Source organism: Lepidochelys kempii, chromosome 25 (assembly GCF_965140285.1).
Source record: "Lepidochelys kempii isolate rLepKem1 chromosome 25, rLepKem1.hap1, whole genome shotgun sequence".
Taxonomy (NCBI): Eukaryota; Metazoa; Chordata; order Testudines; family Cheloniidae; genus Lepidochelys; species Lepidochelys kempii.
The window spans coordinates 17,331,418-17,351,979 of NC_136404.1; the positions used below are offsets into that span (position 1 = coordinate 17,331,418).

The 20,562-nt window shown below is 50.7% G+C and overlaps 1 long non-coding RNA gene across 19 annotated transcripts in view; it reads left to right on the top strand.

Moving 5' to 3' along the window:
• Positions 1-20,562, top strand: part of LOC144929893 (uncharacterized) — a 109,139-nt gene that overhangs the window by 44,857 nt on the left and 43,720 nt on the right. For 12 of the 19 annotated variants that reach the window (XR_013635017.1, XR_013635021.1, XR_013635024.1 and 9 more), the window contains one exon: positions 14,671-15,255. This is a non-coding gene — a long non-coding RNA (uncharacterized LOC144929893). Of the gene's footprint in view, positions 1-2,516; positions 2,614-5,310; positions 5,518-10,165; positions 10,415-14,670; positions 15,256-20,562 lie in introns of those variants that run through there. The other 7 variants (XR_013635011.1, XR_013635018.1, XR_013635012.1 and 4 more) reach the window with 6 other exon arrangements.

Below are 20,562 nucleotides of genomic sequence, written 5' to 3' on the forward strand. Positions count from 1 at the left end.
ATAAATCAATACCCACGGAGGGATGCAGGCAAATGGGAACAGTTTGCTCAAAGAATTCAAGTTGGCTCAGAGGCTCTCAATGTCCACAGAGCACAAGGCGGCAGATCCATGGCACGCACCCTGCCAGCAGCCAACATCTTCCCCTCCCACGCCCCACGCGCGTGTCCCTGGGCACACTGGAGGAAGGCAGTGCACAGGCAACCTCTCCGGCAGGCTGTGGCCCTGGGGAACGGGGGAAAGAATCCTGGCTCTGCAGGCTCCTTATTTGCATTGCTTCCCCCTAGATTCCCCCTCCAAAGGAAGTCGGCCAGGGCTAGTCTCTCAATAAACCTCCCCTCCCCAGCATCACATGCCTGCTCCAGCAACCTGGAGCCTTTCTGTCTTCCGCCAGCCTCTGCCTTTCCGCTCCCGGCGGTGGTGGCTGCATCAGGCACTTACTGCGCGGACAGGTCTGCCCTACAGTGCAGCTGCACACTGTCACGCCTCCGGGGAAGGCGCTCGAGCGCTCTCCTGTCGGCGTAACACCCACCTCGGCGAGAGGCGGCAGCGATGTCGGCAGGAGACGCTCCCCCGTCTACACAGCGGGCTACAGCTGGAATAACGACATCACTCAGGGGTGTGGCTACTTCACCCTGCTGAGCGAGGAGCAATACCGAAGTAAGTGTGTAGTGTGGACCTGGCCTTAGCTAATTACTGATCCATGTCGACTGGGCCTCCTTTCAGGGCTACCCAACGCCGCCCGGGCTCACTGTTGGTAAACACTTCCTTGGCCTTGCTAAACAGGGATTCCTCCTTAGGCAAGGTTCAATCTTAATGGGACCAGCCCCTGGCTGCCTAATGAGGTGTCCTCCCTAGGGTGGTGCTGCCCTGGACTCACTTCTTCACTTCAGATTGCCCTTTGCCTCTTGGCACAGGAATTAGTCTCCTTCCTCCAATTAATTCTGGCTCCTGATGTACAGCGTGGGTTGGGGGTGGAATGGGACGGGGAGGGGATTCATCGGGTGAGGTGCAGTTATAACTCATCACCCCGATAAGAGTTCATGTCCTAAGGCCAGGCCTACACCACAGACCTATATTGGAAAATCCACTTCCCTGAGTGAAGCAGGTCTCCCCACCTAACCCCCCGTGTAGACAGCACTAGGGCTTCTCCCACTGACTTCGCTCCTGCCACTCAGGGAGGTGCATTAGCGACGGCGATGGGAGCAGCTCTCCGGTCGGCGTAGCAGCGTCTGCACTAAAGCACTACACTGCAGCATCGCACGTGAAGACAAGCCCTCAGTGCACCTAACTAAATGGGAATAAAACTTATTCTGGAATAAGAGTGGTGTTGTATGGATGGCAAGGGCCAAAAACCGGTTAAAGGTTTTAAACTCTTTCACTGTCTAACACTGAAACAATATTACAGAGATTGGGGTTTCTGCAGGAACCCTGGTTTGCTTGGTTGCTTGGCAAACACACCATTAAACCTCCTTTTCACCTTTCATTAAAGAAAAGAAGGAGAAACAGTCCAACATTTGAAATGTAAAGGCGTCAACACAGCGTTCACTTTAACACCATGCCGTGTGCCCATCCCGTTTGCTTTCAGAGGCAAACCCCCTTGTTGGATGGTTGCACAGATGGTGATAACTGACCCTTTGGGCAGAAGAGAAGAAGTTCACTGAGCTGGGTTGGAGTGTGGCGGTTATCATTGTTGAAGTCTGATCCCATTTCCTCCTAGGTGGTAGGTGGGATTCAGCTGGAGTTGGCGGAGCTGCCAATGCCATCTGAGTCCCTCTCTCTCGCCTGGTCTGGCCAGGACATCTCTCAGGATTAGGATGACGAAGGCCAAGGGTCGCCAAAGACAGTGAGGGTGGCACCCATGATGGTAGCTTCCATCAGTTCTTATTCCCCCCTCACCCCCCAATGTCTTTTCTTTCAGGACCCAAAGAGGGAGTGGTGGGTGGACTAGCCCTTCCCTGCATTATTTTGTCCACCAATAAGGCCTTGTTTCTGAGAGACCAATTTTGGTTCAGTAATTTCCAGACCCACGTGTTCTTCTTTACTAAGCAGGATCTCAGCACAGTCCCGGAGGTCTATCAACAGTTGTTTGGTCTGGACTCCTTCAGTTTTTCGGCCTGGTTTGCATGCACCTGTTCATAACGTTCTTCGCTATCAATAACCTGACCTCCTTTTCCTGCTGGATTCCCAAGCAGGCAAGACGTTATAGGCCCAATTGTCACAACAGCCTCCACACATGCAGTTAACCAGGGATCGTTAATGCATCTCAAACTCAAACCCTGCCTTATTCCAGATTGACTGTCACATGTGGACATTCTGCAAAGTGCTTTGGGATCCTTAGGAGAGAGATGCTCTAGACGTTCCCGTTATTCTGGCGCTTCCATTGCAGTCGTCCCATCTCTGCTCCGAATGTGCGGCAGCCTCTCCATCATGTGCGACTGTCTAACCTGCCCCCCTCTCCCTCTCTTTGCATTTGAATTGTTTTTAACCCTCCCCCACTTGTCTCTCCCCAAATCCAGATGCTGGATGGCAGCCCATTGAAAATGCAGAGCAGCCCCCTTCCAAGCGCCCAGCTCTTTTGAACTAAAAGGATTTTCTCAGAGGCGAAGTTCAAATGTATGAACGTTATTTATTTATCATCCCATTATGTATTATTCATTTATTTAAAAATGAATGGCAGCTGTGCGCCCGCTGTTTAATCACCAGTCTGGGGAGAGAGGGACAGGCGGAGTCAGTGGCTTGGTCCGCTGATAACCTGGCACCATTATGTGCCGCCGGGGGACTGGCGCTTGCTGGAGATTTCACATGAAGGCGAAAAAATAAATAAATAAATAGCTCTGCCCCACCCCCGCTGTCAGCCACGGAACCCCCCTGAAGCCCAGGAAGTGGAGGGAGTGGCTGGAAGAGTAGGGTTGGCCCTGTGTCTGGCTGCAGGGCGGGGGCCCCCATAGAGTCCGTCTCAGGCTGATGTTAAGGAGGAAGGAGGGTGCAGTGCTCAGGGCACTAGACTAAGTCTTAGGGGTTCAAGCCCATGCTCTGCATGACCTTGGGCAAGTCTCTTGGTCTCTGAGCCTCACTTCCCGTCTGTACAAGGCAGGGAAACTGGTCTGCCCTGCCCTGCCTCACGGGGTGCTGGGAGGTGCTTGGATACTGGTAATTGGGGCTGTACAAACTCCTAGGACAGAGAAATGAATATTGCCTCTGGCTAGGACTCCTGGGTTCACTAGCCCCTCCTCCTCCACATCCCTGCTCACTTCTACCGGGATGGCGACAAGACATTCGCCAGCTAACAGTGACCAAGTGGCAAGGGAAGGATCAACCGGTGGTTCAGGCAGGAGGGAGACGTGGGTTCAGGTTCCAGCTCTGCCATAGACCCTCCCCCCCGGGTGACATAGTGTGAGGCATTTAATCTCCCCGGGCCTCCCTTCCCCACCTGTGCAATGCTTCCTTTGTCTGCCTGTGGAGCTGGGGCTGTCTTGTCATACGTGCAGCTCCCAGCACAACCAGCCGCTCTTGGGTGGGGTCTCTAGGTGCCATCACAGCCCAAAAATAAATACAGATGGTGACAAGGGAGAAAGTGGATACTTCTTTTTAAACTAAAAGAACAGCCTTCATTGTCTGTTTTATCCCTTAGCCCTTCCCTCCATCTGTGCAATGCTGCTCTGTGCCTCAGTTTCCCTATCTGTGAAAAGGGGGCGATGACGTTTACTCTCCTTTGTAACATGCACTGAGCTCTGCGCAAACAGTATTGCCTGGAAAAGGTTCTGGGGGCCAGTATCCCACCGCCATGGTCAGCTGTTTGTGGGTGGACCTGAGAAGGGCAGTTGTGTAGCATGTATGATCAGACTGGGCTACAGACAAACACCCAGAGCCTCTGCCAGAAATGTGGAGGGCAAATCATTTAGGTTTAAACTTTCCAAAGTGGCCACTGACTGTGGGCACCCTGACTTCTGGCTGCCCAACCCCAAGGTCCCTGGGCCTCAGATTCAAGAGCAAATGAGCCCTGGCTTATCCCCAAGCAACTCTTGAGTTGGGCGTGCTCAGCACCGCTGAAAGTTGGGGGGTTCAAAAAAAAAAAGGCTTCCAACACCCCTGGCAGCTGAGAATGTAACCTGTAACTTCTCAGTGCCTCAGTTTCCCCAGCTTTAAAGTGGGGATTGCTCTGGGGGAGCAGGAGGGAGCCTGCAGGCAAGGTTGCATTTTGCCTCCCTGGTGTTTCCACCTGCATGGCTTAATTAACGTGCAAAGGACGATGAGCTTTCAGACGAAAGGCCCCAAAGGCTAATGATACATTTCTTCCCCCAAAGCTCACATTCCTCCTGGTCCTGGAGCCAAACGGAAGCCATTTCCCCCCACCCCATCCTCCCCTCTCCCACCCTCTGCCTTGCCTTGGACTTGCTCTAATTGAGAGAGACTCAGCCCCTGCCTCCCCCTGGAGCTTCCCCTGGGGAGCACATTGTCTGCTCCAGCCTGGTTGATGTAATCCCCGAGTCTGAACAATGCTTCCCCACCCCGCTCCCAGGGAAAGGGCATTAGCTGCCCAGTGAGATAATTACTCTGCAGGCCACCCCTAATCACCTTCCAGTCCAATGTGTGGATCTACTTTCTGCCAGCTGGGAACAGGCTCCTCATCTCAGAGCCCAGCCAGCCCCGCTGCTCCACACCAATGCCAGGGACAGTTCAGACCCTTCAACTGCTCAGCTTCGTCCCTGCTGTCTCTTACTCCCTTTTTACTTGGGTTTGATCCTCCCTGTGACACTTGGGTGGAAGGGGCGTAAAGCACAGCCAGATATCAAGTGTAGGGACTGATCCTGCTCTCACTCACACCAGTGTCACTCTGGGCAGAATGCCATGGATTTACACTGGTGCAAAAGACAGCAGGGAGCAGGACCATAGTGCTTTACACACCCACTTTGCACAGGTGTAAAAAGGTGCAAGGCACTGGGGAACTGAGCCCAAGGACTGGGTTAGTGGCGAGGGGGCTGCAGGTCAGGATTGAGGGGCATCAGACCTGGGTGTGAGAACCCAGGGCTGGAATAACGGGAACGGGGGTGGAGGAGGCTGCATATCAGGATTGAAAGGCATCAACAGAGGTGATGCAGCCCAGAGCGGGAATAGATGGAGACTGTGGGTAGGGACCGTGTGCAGAGAGACCAGCACTGGAACTGCAGAGGGCTACAGGTCAGGACCGAGGTGCAGAACTGCACAAGGAGAAAGGGGGCATTTTGCCTTATCCTGTGCTTTGCCTTGCCCACTTGGCCTGGCTCAGGACCTGAGTCTCGACCCTTCCTACAATTCCCCTTCGCTTCCCAGATCACATCCCTTTCCCACCATTTGCATGGCAATTGATGGTGTGGTCTCTACAGTCCCAGTACCAAAGAAGAGCCTCTTTCCAGCTGATGCACTGCTTAGTCAGAGAGCGACCCGCTGGCTCAATGAGGCTGGGTCTCTACGCAGCCCAGAGGAATGAGTGGCCACTTCTTTCCATGGCTTTGATTCATCCAAAGTTCCAGGAGACAGGTCAGTCCCAAGGAATTTGAGCATTACGGGGGAGATGGGTTGAAGCGTCAGGGAGCTCATCGGCTCCAGTAAAGCCTGGCTGTGCGGACCCAAAACGTTCCTTATCCAAGTTTTGGTTATTCATCGAAATCCCATCCAAAGTGTCCCTGCTGCTTCCGGGAAGCTCTGCACTGAGCACACTGTGCATGGAAACCTCCCCGCAGAGTCCTTTCCCAGGGGGTTCTGGTACTTCCGCTTGCCAATCGTCTAACAAGAGAGCCCAGGTCAGGCCTGGGCCTTATGGAGCTTCTGCTTCTGACTCAGCTGGGAGCTCTCGGGGATGTTGATGCTGCAAAGAAGGAATGTTCTTAACTCGGGTTAGAAGAGCAGTGAAGACACAGCAACTCGGCTGTTATCTCGGGTTAGCAGCTCGAGTTAAAGTCTGTAGGAAAACCGGGGGTTGAATTCAAGCTGCTTACCCAAGTGAAAGAGCACCCACGTCTTCGCTGTTATGTGAGCCTGAGTTCAGGCCGCACCTTTGTAGCTGTGTAGACGGGGGGCTGGAACAATTTGTATAGTGGGGGTGCTGAAAATCATTGAACCAAACTGTAAACCCTGTGTATGATGGAAACCATTTCAAGCCAGGGGGTGCTGCAGCACCCACGGCACCCCTAGTTCCAGCCCCTGTGTGTGTAGATGTGCCCCTAGGAGCAGACAAGCTCTGCAATGAAATACAGCGTGGGGGGTGGAAGTAGCTACTCAAGCTTTTCTCAACTTCACCAAAGATTAGTGGGTGGGATGGCACTCTGCTGGGAGCTTCCAGGTTTTCTGGTTTTGGCCAAAGTCATTTTTACCATGGTCCTGACTATTTCCCAAAGCTGTTTCCTCCTTTTCGGAGAGCGGTTTTTAAATGGGTCAGAAACACACAGAAAATGCAGGAGCCAATAGACCCCCGAGGAGTCTGCTTTGGGATAAAAAGTGGAGACTAGAGATTGGGTGGTCTCAGGGGCAGGAGCCGTCTATCATTATGTTTGTCCAGCATCTACTGAAAAGGAGCCCTGATAGTGACTAGGACCTCTAGGCTCTAATGCAAATAACCAATAACAATAAAGCCCAGAACATGGATTCCAAACTTACCCAGGATTTGGGGTATCCAGATCTGGACTCCAACATGCCATGAAGTTTTGGGGTCCTGTGATTTAGGGAATGTGATGCAGACCTATCTCTGACAGACTTTTCCCCTGCCACTTGGAGCAAGCAGAGCCTGTCACTTGTTATTTTCTTCGCCTTTCTCAGTTCTTCCTTTGCTACATTATAAAAAGCTGCAAACCTAACAAACTTTCAATGGGGAAACCTCCCCCTGAAAGGGAAACATAGCTGGAGCAGCTGGTAGCAGGCTCATTCTCCCAGGGTTTGGCAGAGAGAGGGGGATGTTTTCCAGCCTCTGATGCTGGCTTTCCTGGAGAACAAGAATGGTTTGGGAAAGTGTCTGTGCTGGTGAATCTTCCCCCGGAGCTATCTAGCAGGGAGCCCCACTTGTCTGTATCCGCAGATTGTATTAAGTTTGGAGCTGGTCAGAAAAATGTCGTCACCTTTTGGTGGTTGAAAAATGGCTTTTAGGCTAAATTGAAATTCTGGGGAGAAAATTTCAATTTTTTCGTTAAAAAAGGATCAGGGCTTTTCATAAAAAACAGAACATCATTCCAAGGGTCATTGGGGGGGGGGGGGTTGGCTCAGTTTGTTCTGACAGCTGAGATTACAAAAATTAACAAATGTTCCGTTCGTACCTGATCCGCCTACCAAAACCTGTCGACGGCCATGACCGGTTTTAATTTTCCTCTGAAATTTTTCACTCTTTTGACCAGCTCTAACTGATTTTTCCCCCCCTCTTATGAAACAGCGTCCGAAATCCTGCTCAGAAGCGGCCCTGGGTTGTGATGCTTGGTTAGGAGGGCGAGATGAGATTAGTAATAGGTGTGTGGGAACATATATCTCCATCCAGGAAGAGGCAGGGCCTGTTAGACCTTTGAAGGGGCGGCAGAAGAAGTTTTGCCTGTCTCTATATGTGACATCTGCCTCTTGGAATAGCTACACGCAGCCCCAGCACAGCTGCTGCCGTGGCTCCCAGTGGAGGGCAATGCACCGTCATCAAATCCTAGGAGGAAAGGGCAGCATTTGTGTGCAGCTAGGAGGAAAAACATCCCTCTGCTACTGAGGTGCACGTGACATGACCGGCTGGGCTCAGCCGCCGATGGTTAATTTGGAGGAGCTGGAGTTTTGCTGTGCGTTGGCAGGATCCTTGTGTGTGTAACATGTGAGAGCCAGTTTGCACATGGCGTTAACCCCCCCCCCCCATCAGTATTGCCACGGCCAGTCTCTGATAATGAGACAGCTCTGCTCTGCCCCAGCAGCAGCAGCCAGCCAAGCACTGCGGCACAGACAGATTTCCCAGATTCCCCCACCCTGGCTCGGTCTGCATCATCCTACAAAGCAGGGCTTCTCCAGGCAGGTACAGTTCGTGCTCCATTCATCTCAGAGAAAGCAGCAAGCCAGCCAGCAGCAGTCTGTCCTCACAGCCTGGGATTCTGCAGGCACAGGGTGTTCTGCCCCAGGTCAGCTCTTGCTGGGAGGCTGAGGCCCGTCGCTCACTGCTGGGGACCTTGTGCAAAGGGACCATGAACTGGAATCCCCCTCTCACTAACTTTGCACAAGGGCCAATTGGGCCCAGAGTGAAGGATTCTGGGTATCCTGATGCTCCAGATGTTCTCTGAGCAAGAGTCAGGGTAGCTGTTGTCGTCAGTCCATGCCCTGAGCAGGAGCAAGGGTGTTCATGGGGAAGGAGGAGGCTGGTTCGGCTTGTCCTTCTGTAGGGCCTGATGCCATGAGGAGCTGAATCAGACAGGAGTGGATGTGGCACCAGATCAGGCCCTTATCTTGTCCCCTTAAATCAGAGAGTGCCCCAGGACTACCAGGCTGCTGTGTGGGCAGTGAGTGAGATGGGGCTGCTTGGCCAAGAAGTGTGGGCTCAGCAGAAGCATCTCCATCCCCTTTTGATCGATGAGCTAATCCCTTCCTATTTGCCAGGAGGTCAGGGCCCATCTCCAGTCACACCTGACGTGCTATGAGCCAAAGGATAGAAGATAAGGCGACCCCCTCCCCTTCCCCCACCCACTGCTGCCCAAACTGGAAAAACAGATCCAACGGGCCGTGCGCTCAGCTGGGAAAACGTACCATTTTGGCGGAGCCCTGATTGTGCCACTCCCAACCCCACAAGAAGCTGGGGGAACCTGCTTTCAGCTGCTACTGACAGGAGAGCCTTGGCTGGCACGCTGGTTCATAGACTGGGGGCCCAGGACAGACCATGAGACCATCTAGTTGAAGCTCCTGCAGACACAGGTCCCGAGATCCCTGTGCGGAACCCGCTAACCAGGAGCTGAGTCCAGGGTGTCTGTTAGAATGAAGCAGCCAAGCTAGATTTAAAGCTCCCAAGGATGGAGAATCCGCCACATCCTTAGCAGCCAGTTACCATTATCATTATTAGAGCGTCTTCGCACTAACTTAAGAACAGGGTCACGTGGGTCATCAGCAAGTTTTTAAGCCGTGGCCTGCAGATTCACAGCACAGCTGGCTGCCACTTGAGTTGCAGGAGGAGCTGAGCCCTAGGCTGGCCTTTTTTCTCCAATGTTCCTGTCTGGCCTGTCTCCTGCTCCAGCTGTGAAAGACGAAACATCCCTTCAGGACAGAGTCCCCTCAAAGTCCAGCTTGGAAAGGCATCCTAAAGCTTGGATGCTTCTCTGGATCCTTTGGGGCCTGATTCTTCCCGGCCTTGTTGCTGTGCTAATCTGTGACCCCTGTGCAGAGTGGGCACAGAAAGCTACCAGGGGAGTGGAGAATTTTGGTACCATTTTATGTGCACTTCACGCGGGGGGGGTAAGTGAGGGCACAAAAGGCCCAGCTCCCCTCTGCCCTGCACCTCCTGGAGTAATTCAGGCTAGTGCAAGGTGGGTATAACACACTGCCCAAAGCACAATAGGAACATTTCACGCCTGCCTTGCACTTACGTAAGTGACTCCCCACGGGGCGAGGCAATGGAGAGCCATGGGAAATCAGGGCCGATAGCTTCCTGGCAAGAGGTTGGCAATTCTGCATCTGGCACTGCAGAGGCGACCGTGCCGGGAGCCCTTGCCAGCTCGCACCCCTGGTGTGCCAGGCATGGTACAAGCACATAGTAAGGCGCAGCTCAAAGAGCTTACAGTGGTTCTCGCCGTGAGCGTAGGTCCTGCGAGAGAAGTCTGTGGACATGGGAGGTGAGTAGACCAAGGCAAACCCCCTATGTCCCCTTCAGGAGCAGCTACAGCCACTGCTGAGACACCCAGCTCTGGAATTTCCCTGGCTAACTTTTAAAAAAAGAAGTGATGCCATAGCTGGCTCTGCGAGCAGCTTCTCCCTGGCAAGCCCCAGGCCCTGGTGAAGGGAGGCTCGAGGCAGCCAGCCAGGCTCCTGCTTCTTTTAGCGGGTTGATGCTTTCAGAGAAGTGCTGGGGAAGGGGGAATAAAAGGAACTCAGCTACGGATGTCTAAATTAATGCCTGTTTCCCATTAATCCTGCTGTTTGTGGCTCTCGCTAGGACTGTCAGGAAGGGTTTTTTTTTACCCGCCTTTCCCCACAGGCTGGACGTTGTTACAATCGGAGCAATGTTGCAGGGAGACTTAATCCCCCGTCAGTCTCTCCGATCAGATGAGGTTCTCAAGGAAAGGCAGCACCAGACCCTGGAAGAGGGAAAGCTGGGCAGCAGCAGAAGAGCTAAGGACCCATCCTCTCAGCTCATCACCACCGAGGTGGGCAGCGGCTCTCCGCATGCTTTGGTGCCGTGGGCAGTTAATTTTACCTTGTTCCAGCATTTCCTGGAAACATGGAGGTAAATACACACCGAGGGCCGTTTGCCTCCGGAACAGACGCGCAGCCGGTAGCCATGTCCATGACCCTGCGCCGTTCACGCTAGTTCACTGCCCATCACCTCCACCTTTGCACTGGTGCAGCTGACTAGGCAAGGAGCAGAGCAATGGGGAGTCAGACCTGGACGCTCCTGCCCTCAGCATGTCTATTTTCTATTCAGGACGGTCTCTTCTGGCCTTAATGTTTGCCCAGGATTGGTCGGGGGGGGGGAGAATGGCTGCTGGGGGATGTGGACGAAGGGGAACGGGAGTTCAGATGGGTCTGTCTGTAGGGCTTCTTGTAATTTACAAAGCAGGGGGGAGCGTTCCCAAAGAGGAGTTTCCCTCTGCAGTGCTTTGAATATTTATAGCTGGGTTTGGGGCCTTAGAAGGCCAGTGCTGAGGGGGGTAGTGTTGGGAACCAGCCCCGGCCCCTCCCTCTCTCTTTCTTGCCTGATCTCTCCTGACAGACAAACACAGTTTTTCTCCTAAACAAAGTCCTTGTCCAGCCAAGCACACAATGCAGTGCCATTATCCAATGGGGGACGGAAAGGAGGGGTGTGGGCCGGCTGCCTGCTGACAATGCACACAAGTGGCAAGCGGAGAAGCCCCTATTGTGTCTGATCAGGAAGGGCTGAAGCCCATGTCTCTGGCCCAATGAATGGGACCATTGTGTCTGAGTCCTCCATCTTCTCAGCACCCACCTTCCCTCCTCCCCCTCTGCTCCAGCCTGCCTGGATGCCCTCTGCAGCCTGTCCACGATGGTACCAACCCATGGCAGCCAAAATTGCCTTCTTCAGACCCAGATAATTCCTTTGCAACCTGGTTTTTTCCAGCCTTCTAGCAAGAGGAAGGAGCAAAACCTTCCTGTTAGAGGGATCATGGTGAAGGGCCATGACAGTTCCATCATGTGTTATTCTAAACTCATCACCATCAGGCAGGCCTTCTTGGTACCTGTGGCAGATGCTATTGGCCAGGGGAAGCAGGAGGGGATGGGTTAGGATATTGATTAAATCAGGAGGGATGATATTAGCAGGAGTGTTGTAAACAAGACACAAGCCATAATTCTTCCACTCTACTCCACGCTGATTAGGCTTCAGCTGGAGTACTGGCACCTTGAGTGGTTTTTTACCCACGAAAGCTTATGCCCAAATAAATCTGTTAGTCTTTAAGGTGCCACCGGACTCCTCGTTGTTTTTGTGGATACAGACTAACACGGCTACCCCTCTGATAACTGGAGTATTGTGTCCAGTTCTGGGCAAAACACTTGGGGAGGGATGTGGATACATTGGAGAAAATCCAGAGAAGAGCAACAAAAGGTCTAGAATACATGACCTATGAGGGGCAGATTGAAAAAACTGGGTTTGTTTAGTCCGGAAAAGAGACATGGTAACAGTTTTCAAGTACATAAAAGGTTGTTACAAGGAGGAGGGAAAGAAATTGTTCTCTTTAACCTCTGAGGAGAGAACAAGACGCAATGGGCTTAAATTGCAGCAACGGCAGTTTAGGGTGGACATTAGGAAAAAATTTCTGCCAGGGTGGTTAAGCACTGGAATAAATTGCCTAGGGAGGTTGTGGAATCTTCGTCACTGGAGATTTTAAAGAGCAGGTTAGACAAACACCTGTCAGGGATGGTCTAGATAATATTTAGTCCTGCCTTGAGTGCAGGAGACTGACTAAAAGACCTCTCAAGGTCCCTTCCCATCCTATGAGTCTATAGTCTAGGAGCTAAGCAGAGGGATTGGGCCCCTCTGACTCATGGGTTCTAGGCCCAGCTCTGGCCCTGACCTGGAGCAATCACTTCCCCTCTGTGTGTCTCAGCTTCTCCCTCTGTCAAATGAGGATGGTTATACTGACCTGGGGAGGGTGTCCAGCTCAATGGCCTGGCTTTGTAAAGTGCTTTGAGATCCTCAGGGGAAAGGAGCTAGAGAAAACCAAATCATTTGGCCAAGATCTTAAAAAGTGCCTCATCCCAGCATTTTAACAGTACTTCAGCGTTGCTCTGCTCAGTTCCCATGTTCGGATCTTACGCTGGTGGAACTCCCTTGCGGTCATTGGAGTTATACCCTTGATTTGAACCAGTGTAAATGAGATCAGAATCAGGCCCACCAGCTCCTCACAGCTTCCTTTTGCTGCGGGCTCAGGAGCAGGGAATGTCTGCTTGGGCTCTTTGATCTCTGGGGAGCTCATGTTTTATTCTCTCAAGTCTTCCCCCACTCCCATTTACATAAAAGGAGTGAATGGGAGAAGGGGGGTGGGAAAAGCCCACCGCAGGCTGGTAGACACAGAACTTTGGGGTGCATTCCCCCAGTTCACTGGCTGCTTGTGCTGCAGAGTAAATAGTGGGGTTCTGAGTTTCCGAGGGAGAGACCACCTCGGAAGCAAATGCCAACTGAGTCCCAAGGACAACAGCCTCTGATTTTGCAGGGGTAGAAGTGGTGGAAACCTATAAATTGCAAAAGTTGGAAAGAGGAATCTGTTTGCAATCTGGAAATGTAACCTTAAGCCCAGTGGTCCCCGAGTGCTGGAACCTGGCTAGAATCTCGTCTCGTTGTCAAACTGTCATTTGAGCTTCCCTAGTCTCTGACATCACTGCCACGGAGCGACACTCGTGGGAGCGACACTCGTGAAGAATTCCCCAGAGAACTCTCCTCAAAATCCAGCCTCTGTCTGCCTCTTGAAATGAATGGGCCAAATGGAAGCCCTGTTCCAAAGTCTCTCTCTGTTAATAAGTACAGCAGATGTGGAAAAAGCCCCCATCCATAACTCTCTCTTCTCCAGTCTTGTTTCCAGGCAGGGAGTGTTATAATGTGACACCCCCCCCACACACAATCTATATAAAGACCAACAGCATTGTACCTTAGAGGAGATGGTCTATGCTCAGGGTCAGATGTTACCCTATGAGCAGCTTGGGATTTAGCAAAACAATCAAAGCCACATATTTAATAGGGTGGGTAACCGAAGTATGATCCATTGATCTGAGAAAAGGAACATCAGGTATCTGACTCCCCGTCCATTTTGCTTTTGCAAGAAAGGGCCTACGCTTGTCCAATAATTCCCCTATTGCCATGATTTCCCCACATTTGGCTGCTTGTTGTATAACTTTTAGGTGGCAATGTATGCTGGAGACATTTTTTTTTTATTCTGCCAAGGCCTAACCCAGAGAACCTGATGGGGCTCATTGCAAAGCTTGGGTGACTCTTTTAATTTTTATGAAACTAGTCACCAGGGTTGGAGTTTGGCTGCCTGAGGCTTGTGGGAGCAGGGGGAAATCTGCAAGACATCTTGACCTGATGGGCAAAATCAGGGTCCGCAGTATCAAGGTAGCTCAGCTGCCTCCAGTGGGGGTTAGGAGACCTTGCAAGGAAGCATCCTGATGCTGTAAAGTGTGATATCAGTTTGATAGCAGGAATCTGGGACTAGGTGAGAGGCAGAGCTGTTATCTAGTGGATCGGACACTGGGCTAGGAGTCAGGACACCTGGGTTCTATTCTTGACTCCGCCGCTGGCCTGCTTTGCAACCTGAGGCAAGTCACATCACCTCCCCCCACAGGACCAGGAGTGTATGTTAATCCCAGTGTCCTGGCCAAATTCCACTTCTCAGATTTGCATGTCGTTTCAGCTGGATGCAGTATTCTTTACTTCCTGAGCTAAGGTATTATCTAGGGTTGCTGCGCATTGTTAAACACATCTCTGCTTTTCAGGGGTGGGCGAATTAAGATACCTATATCTTTTTGCTAAGACTGAAAATCCCTTTGGGATCTTTTTGGAGACGAGGTGCGATGTAAATGTCCTATATTCACTGTGAGAGACGAGGTGGGTCAGTTAATATCTTTTGTTGGACCACCTTCTGCTGGGGGAAGGTACAAGCCGTGGAGCGACACAGAACTCGTCTTCGGGTCAGCTTTATTGTGTCGTTTGGAAATAGTCTTGTGGGTAAGATACTGGACTTGGGAGAACTGCTTCAGTTTTTGGCTGTGCCGCAGATTCCCTTTGTGACCTGGGGTAAGTCACTTACTGGATCTGTGCCTCATTTCCCCAGCTGTAAAATAGGAGATCTGGACTCACTGTCTGTCCCATCTCCTTACATTGTAAATTCTTCAGGGCAGGGACTTTGTTTCTACAGAGCCCAGCACAATGGGGCTGTAATCTGGATAATGTCTGGAGACATAGCTTACTTCTCACCTTCTACCAAGACATTGTTTAACCATCTCTTTATTTATTTGTTTGTTTTTCTTTAGCCTTTTGCAGAAGAGGAAGAAAACCAAACCACCGCCAACTCCGAGGGATGCTGTTCTGCAGCAGTCCCAGCCAGAGAAGAGGGATGGAAAGAAGCATGCCTAGTTCAGGGGCGAAATAAAGAACATTGCAACATGCAGGCTTTGAATTTAACATAGCCGACAGGGTTCTGTTCTCTAAGCTGGATTGTGACCTACAGCACGGCATGTAAGAACTACCTAGATGCGTCTGTGCCTGCAACACACGGGCAAGATGCAAACTTTCCACAGGCATCAATCAGGGACAGGAGAAAACAAACAGCAACTTGGCCCAGGATCTGCCTAGAGACAGCGAGGGCTCAACAGAGGCAGGTTACGCTGCCCCAGGCCTAAGGTGGGCTGGACTTTTCCAGCCTATGAGGAATTGCCTGGTCAGGAAGAGATTAATGTCATTGTCTTCCACCTGCAATGCTTTGAGTGGCTCTAGACGATTGGCTGGCTTGGCTATATAATCTTTTGCAAAGATGAAAATCTGGGGGATCCAGAAGGGAAGGAGCTACCTTACTGCCCACATGGACGCAAGAGCCCCCTGGCTGTCTCTTGCAGAAGGTAAGCCTCAGCTTTTCTTGCACTGTTACTGCCCTACCCCACGCACACACTCACACCTGCCCCAGATGAGTCCCTTCCACTCATCCCTAAACCCCCAGGAATTGCCCAGACACGTAGAGCCAGTGGATGCAGCACAAACACCTCATGATTCCTGGTGATGTTAGGGAGGGTGAGTTTCTGCAGTGCGGAAAAGGGCAGACAAGACAGATCCCTGAGTTTCAGGTTGTATCAGCAATCTCCTGGGTATAAGCAGCCCTGGGTTGAGGGGCAGAGGAGAGCAGGAGAAGACCTGGGAGGGGGAGGGGGGTACAAAGCAATGGATGATAATCAGAGGAAACTCTTGGATGGGTGATGGAAGTGAGGAATCCCCGTCAAACACCTGCGACTCTCTGGGGACTCTGTGCAGTGGCCATTTGGCTCTGGGATCTTGGTTTTCAGGCCCCTCTCTGCCATAGAATGACAGCAAATAAGCAGTGGGGGCAGGAGTTTAGCCTATGGAGACAGGAGTTGGACCTGGATGGGGGAGCAGGATTCTGGGAGTCCCAGCCATGAGTGTCAATGGGAATTAAGGGATCTAGGCCTTGTGCCAGCCTTCTGTCTAGGGGTGAATGTCATCTGGGAGAACTCGTTATTATTTGTGTTATCATGGTGCCTACAAGCCCTAGTCCTGGACCTGGATCCCATTGTGCTTGGCACTTTACAAATACCTGAACAAAAAGACCGTCCCTGCCCAAAAAACTTACAATCTAAATATGAACCAAGCAACAACAGACAAAGACAGACTGATAGGGGCATACAAGGAAACAATGAGACGGTGTTGGTCAGGGAGACAGGCCATAGTCTTTGTCTGCGGCCTGACCATTGCCAAGTTTTTTTCAGTATCATGACAAAGGAGAGTCCTGAAGGAGGAGGATGGTAGGGGCTTGTTGGAAACAAGAATTCCAATTTGTGAAAAATGTCAAGATTTTGAGATTTCTTTTTGTTGTGATTGGAACAAAAACTAGCCCTTTCAGAGACAGAGACTCTTCCACCCCACACCAGCCAATAGCTTGATGGTCAGAGCAGTCATCTCATTGGGAGACTCAGGTTCAAGTCCCTGCTCTGACTCTCACCGGCTCCCTCATCCCAGTCACCGGGCTATAGACTCAGTCTTTCTCAGTCTCTCCTGTTTTCATTTTATACAAATAGTTAAATATTCATTGGGCCAGAAAGCGAGAGAGAGAAATTCCATCCTGGACCCAACAAAATTTACATCAAAACTGATACATTTCTGCAAAAAGTTTTGGTTTTGACAAATTGGCATTTTCTGATGGAAAAAAAAAGTTTTGTCAAAAAACTCCTGACCGGCTCTGGTAATGAGTTGGTTTTGTTTACAAGGAGCTGATTCCGTGTGGGAGGGGCAGCATGCGAGGAAGAAGGAAGGTGCTTGTTGGAAGGTGCCCATCTGAACCATATAGAGTCAGCAAAACTGGGCTGGAAATCTCAGAATTAGGGCCAGAGATGCCACAGGAAATGGCCCCTCTGCATATTTTAATGCCTCTACCCGAAGCAGGAATTAAAGTGGGAGAGGAAGGACAATAATGACTTTAAAACAATGCAGCCAGTTTTCTCCAGGGTTTAAGGTCAGGTTTGGGTTTGAGGCCCAGATCTCAGGTTTGGTTCTCATTCCATCTGAATTGGTTAAGGCATTGCTCGAACCCTTGGTCTCTTTTAATCTGAATCTGGGACTTTCCAAGGAGTCCAGGGGAATTAGGTGTCTGATCCTGTTGAATTTCAAAGGAAATTGGGCCCCTCTATTGCTTAAGATCCTTCAGAAACCTCAGCCTGAAATAATAACGAGGGGGTGGCCTGCTGCACCCCCTGGCCCTCCCATTGGGCACAAATGAAGGCCAGAATTCTCAGAAGCTTTCAGCCTCTGTTTAGAGATCAGACCATGCCAGCCGTGCTCTCATTGAGTACTGCTGCTCGTCTCAAATACCTGTCGAATCTCACGGAGATCGCTTGCCACATGACGTATTGCTCAGTGGGATTGGCTAAGTGAGGGGCCATATTTTCTCACAGGCTGGGTGCTGAGCTCTCGAGCTGGCCAGGACACGATTTTGTTTCATTTTTACCATGCACCAATTTCTATATGAAATTTTTTTTTTATTTTCGTCAAAATTTTTCTTTGATTTTTTTTTTCAGGTTTTTGTAACAAAACAAATCAACTCTACAAGGCAGTTTTAGGTGACTGGGAAATTTTGAGCATTTTTTGGTTTTTTTTTAATGAAAACACAGAAATTGTCAATAAAAACAGACATTTCCATTGAGTCAAAATGCCCCTTTTCCATGGAAAAACTTCTTAGTAGGACGTTACCAACCAGGGATCCTGAACTCTTCCGAAAATTTAGCTGCACATGTCTCCGAGTGCTTTTTACAAAAACTGGCTGCTGAGCTCTTTGGAAGGTCCAACCCCAGTTGTGGGTGCTGAGTCTTGGCAAATCTGGCCCTGTGAAAAATTCAACCCCATGTAAACAACTCAATCCACAGAGGAAGTTTCCAGAGGAGGCAAACTCATCAACTCCCCCTGCCCTAATGAGTCCATTTCCTCTTGCTCCCAGTGTCCTCATTTCTCTTCTGTGAAGTCACTTTCCATTGATCCTGGCTGCCTTAGAAGCAAACAAAGCCCTAAATATATACATATATAAAGGAACATTTCTTCCTTGAGGCATTTAGCTCCCGATCCTTTACTGCCACAGAGGTTGCCAGTGCTCTCCATGTGAATGCACAGACCCCTCCTTCCTACCCTGCACAAACCTCCTTTCACTTGTTTTCCATGGAGGGAGAAGTCAGGTTTACCAGCCCAGTGTTGTCCGACTCCATCCCACACCCCACGTTGGTTTTGGTTTTGGGCTTGATGTTTTTAATTTCCAAGCTATTTGCTTCACACCAGCAAAGGGGGAATGGAACATCGTTCTTTGAACAACAACAGATCCCTGGGAGTTAGTCAAGAGAAAAACGACACACCCTAAGGTCTTAAAAGCTCCGACTTTTCACATGACAGTGGAGCTGTCCAAAGCATTAGAAAAAGAAGTTTCACCTTTCCTTGTGTGTCTCTAAATACCGAACCCCTGTTTGCAGGATTTGCAGGCACTGTTATGTCACCCTTCATCAACCCCACTGTAACAAGGGTACTTTTTCTTCTTCTCCTGCTGTGCAACTGGAAGTGAGCCCCATGCTGACTGGAGAACCAGAGATGCTGAAGGTCCATGTATAATTGGCAAGCTTCCCCAGTACCTGAACTCACACCAATGTGTCTCCCCCTCAACTTGGAGCTCACCTCTGCCTCAGCGTGGTCTCTGTTGCCCAGTTGATCCTTGGCCGCTCTGCTGAGACTGCTGCTAAGAGAAGAGTGGTTTGTGTGAGGTGGATATTTGTCCATTTTGACCTGGGTGTAGAACCACCGACTTGTGTTATGGAGGCGTCTCAGCTGCCATCAGCTAGCAGTGGCTATTTTCAAGCCTCTAAGACCTGGGCCCTGATTTTCAGAAGCAGCTGAGCACCCACAGCTCCAGCTGAAGGCCATGATATCTGTAGGTGCTCATCTTCTCTGAAAATCAGGCCCCTAGAGTGGAAATCTGGATCTTATGAGGCACAGGAGTGCATCCCTGAGGCCTATGCTCCATTGTTAGCCGCCATCTTTAAACATGGCTGCTGCTTGGCCTGATTTGTACTCTGAAGGTGTTTGGTCAGTGTGGGTGAGTGACTTCATCGCCCTATGCCTCAGCCAAACCAGTGGTGGAATGAGGCTAATGCTGTCCTACCTGTGAGGCTTATTCAACTGACTGTGAAGTGGTTTGGCGTTCTTGGCCGACCGGGGTCTAGACAAGGGCGAAGGATTGGCACCAGTCCTAGTCTTTGACATCTCTGTATATTAGCCTTTTGCTAGGCTCCTGATCGCTGCCAGTCTCGCAGGAGCTGCAGGCTCTGAGCTGAGTGTTTTCCAATGGGGTGGCCATTTTGTCTTGTTGAACCATCTCCTTTGACGTTTCTTCAGGAGGTGGGGGGGCTTCCACCTTGCCTCTCTCTTCTGGAGCGCTGGCAGCCACTTTCGGAAACGAAAGATCTCTTCCTTTTCTAGTTTTAATCCCTGGACTTGTAGCTGAAAAACACATCCTTCTTCACTGAGCTAACGAGCCTGACCATAGGCCCAGCATTAACGATTCTCTTTGAAATTACTGCCTGCTCCATCCCATCTTTCCTTTCCTTTTCAGATTACCCAATGCCACAGCTTCTGCTTGCAAAAGATGGGAAAGCATTCTTCGTTCTTGTCTGAGCCCCCAGAGCCAGGTTCCCGAGGGATTCTGGTTGAAGGTCTCATCTAAGCCCTGCCAATGCAGAGCTGTGAATGGGATGCCCTTTCGGGGGGGGGGGGTTGGAAGAGATGGAGGAGGTACCGAGTCCCTGCCCTCAAAATGAGATTGATTGGGGAGGGGGGAAATCTCCTCCCAGAAAAAAAGCTTTTGCCCTGTTTAGTGGAAAGGTCCTTCCGAGTCGTCATTCCAGCCGGAGAAGAGAGCTTCCTCTGCCATTAAGATAGAGGTGGAAATTAAGAGTTGAAGCTAAAGCCAGTGAGGCCAATGGGAGTCTTTCCATTGACTTCAGTAGACTTTAGATGAGGTCCTAGGGTCTAGATTGTCAGAACAGGTCACCCTGATGCCCAGCGAGCTAGGCTCTTTGGAACAGCCAGCCCCAAGCCTTCATGGGAGAAGGAAATTAATTCTTCCTTGGAACCTACCTTGACCATTACTTTGACATGAACAGGGTCTATTCCAGGAGACCCTTCATGCACACGTATCTGTATCCAGAAGAGTTTGTGAGGTAAGGATGAGTTCAGTGCCTAATGGGAACAAAAAGGGGGCTATTGTCTGGGACGGTATCTGCACTTGGGCAGATTTTAAAGCTGGAAGGGGGACCATTGTGATCATCTAGTCTGACCCCCTGTAAAACTCAAGCCACTTTCCACAGTGTGTTAATCCAGCAGTTAATATCTGTTCTGAAGTGTAGGGCAAGTGAACTAGACCATCATGAGCAATTGGATCCTACTGGATGGAAGTGCCTGGGCCCTGGTGGAGGGTGACCCTAATGTTATGCAAAATATTCACCAAGAAGTTGGAAAGTTGGAAATTTTTCACATTTCATGACACTGGTCTGATCTTCTGGGAAACCTGGGAGATTATGCAAGTTTTCACTTAAAGCCAGGATGTTTCGTTGTTGTTTCCCAGTAGTGATTCTGCTGTTAACAGTTGCCATTTGGTTCAGCTGAAG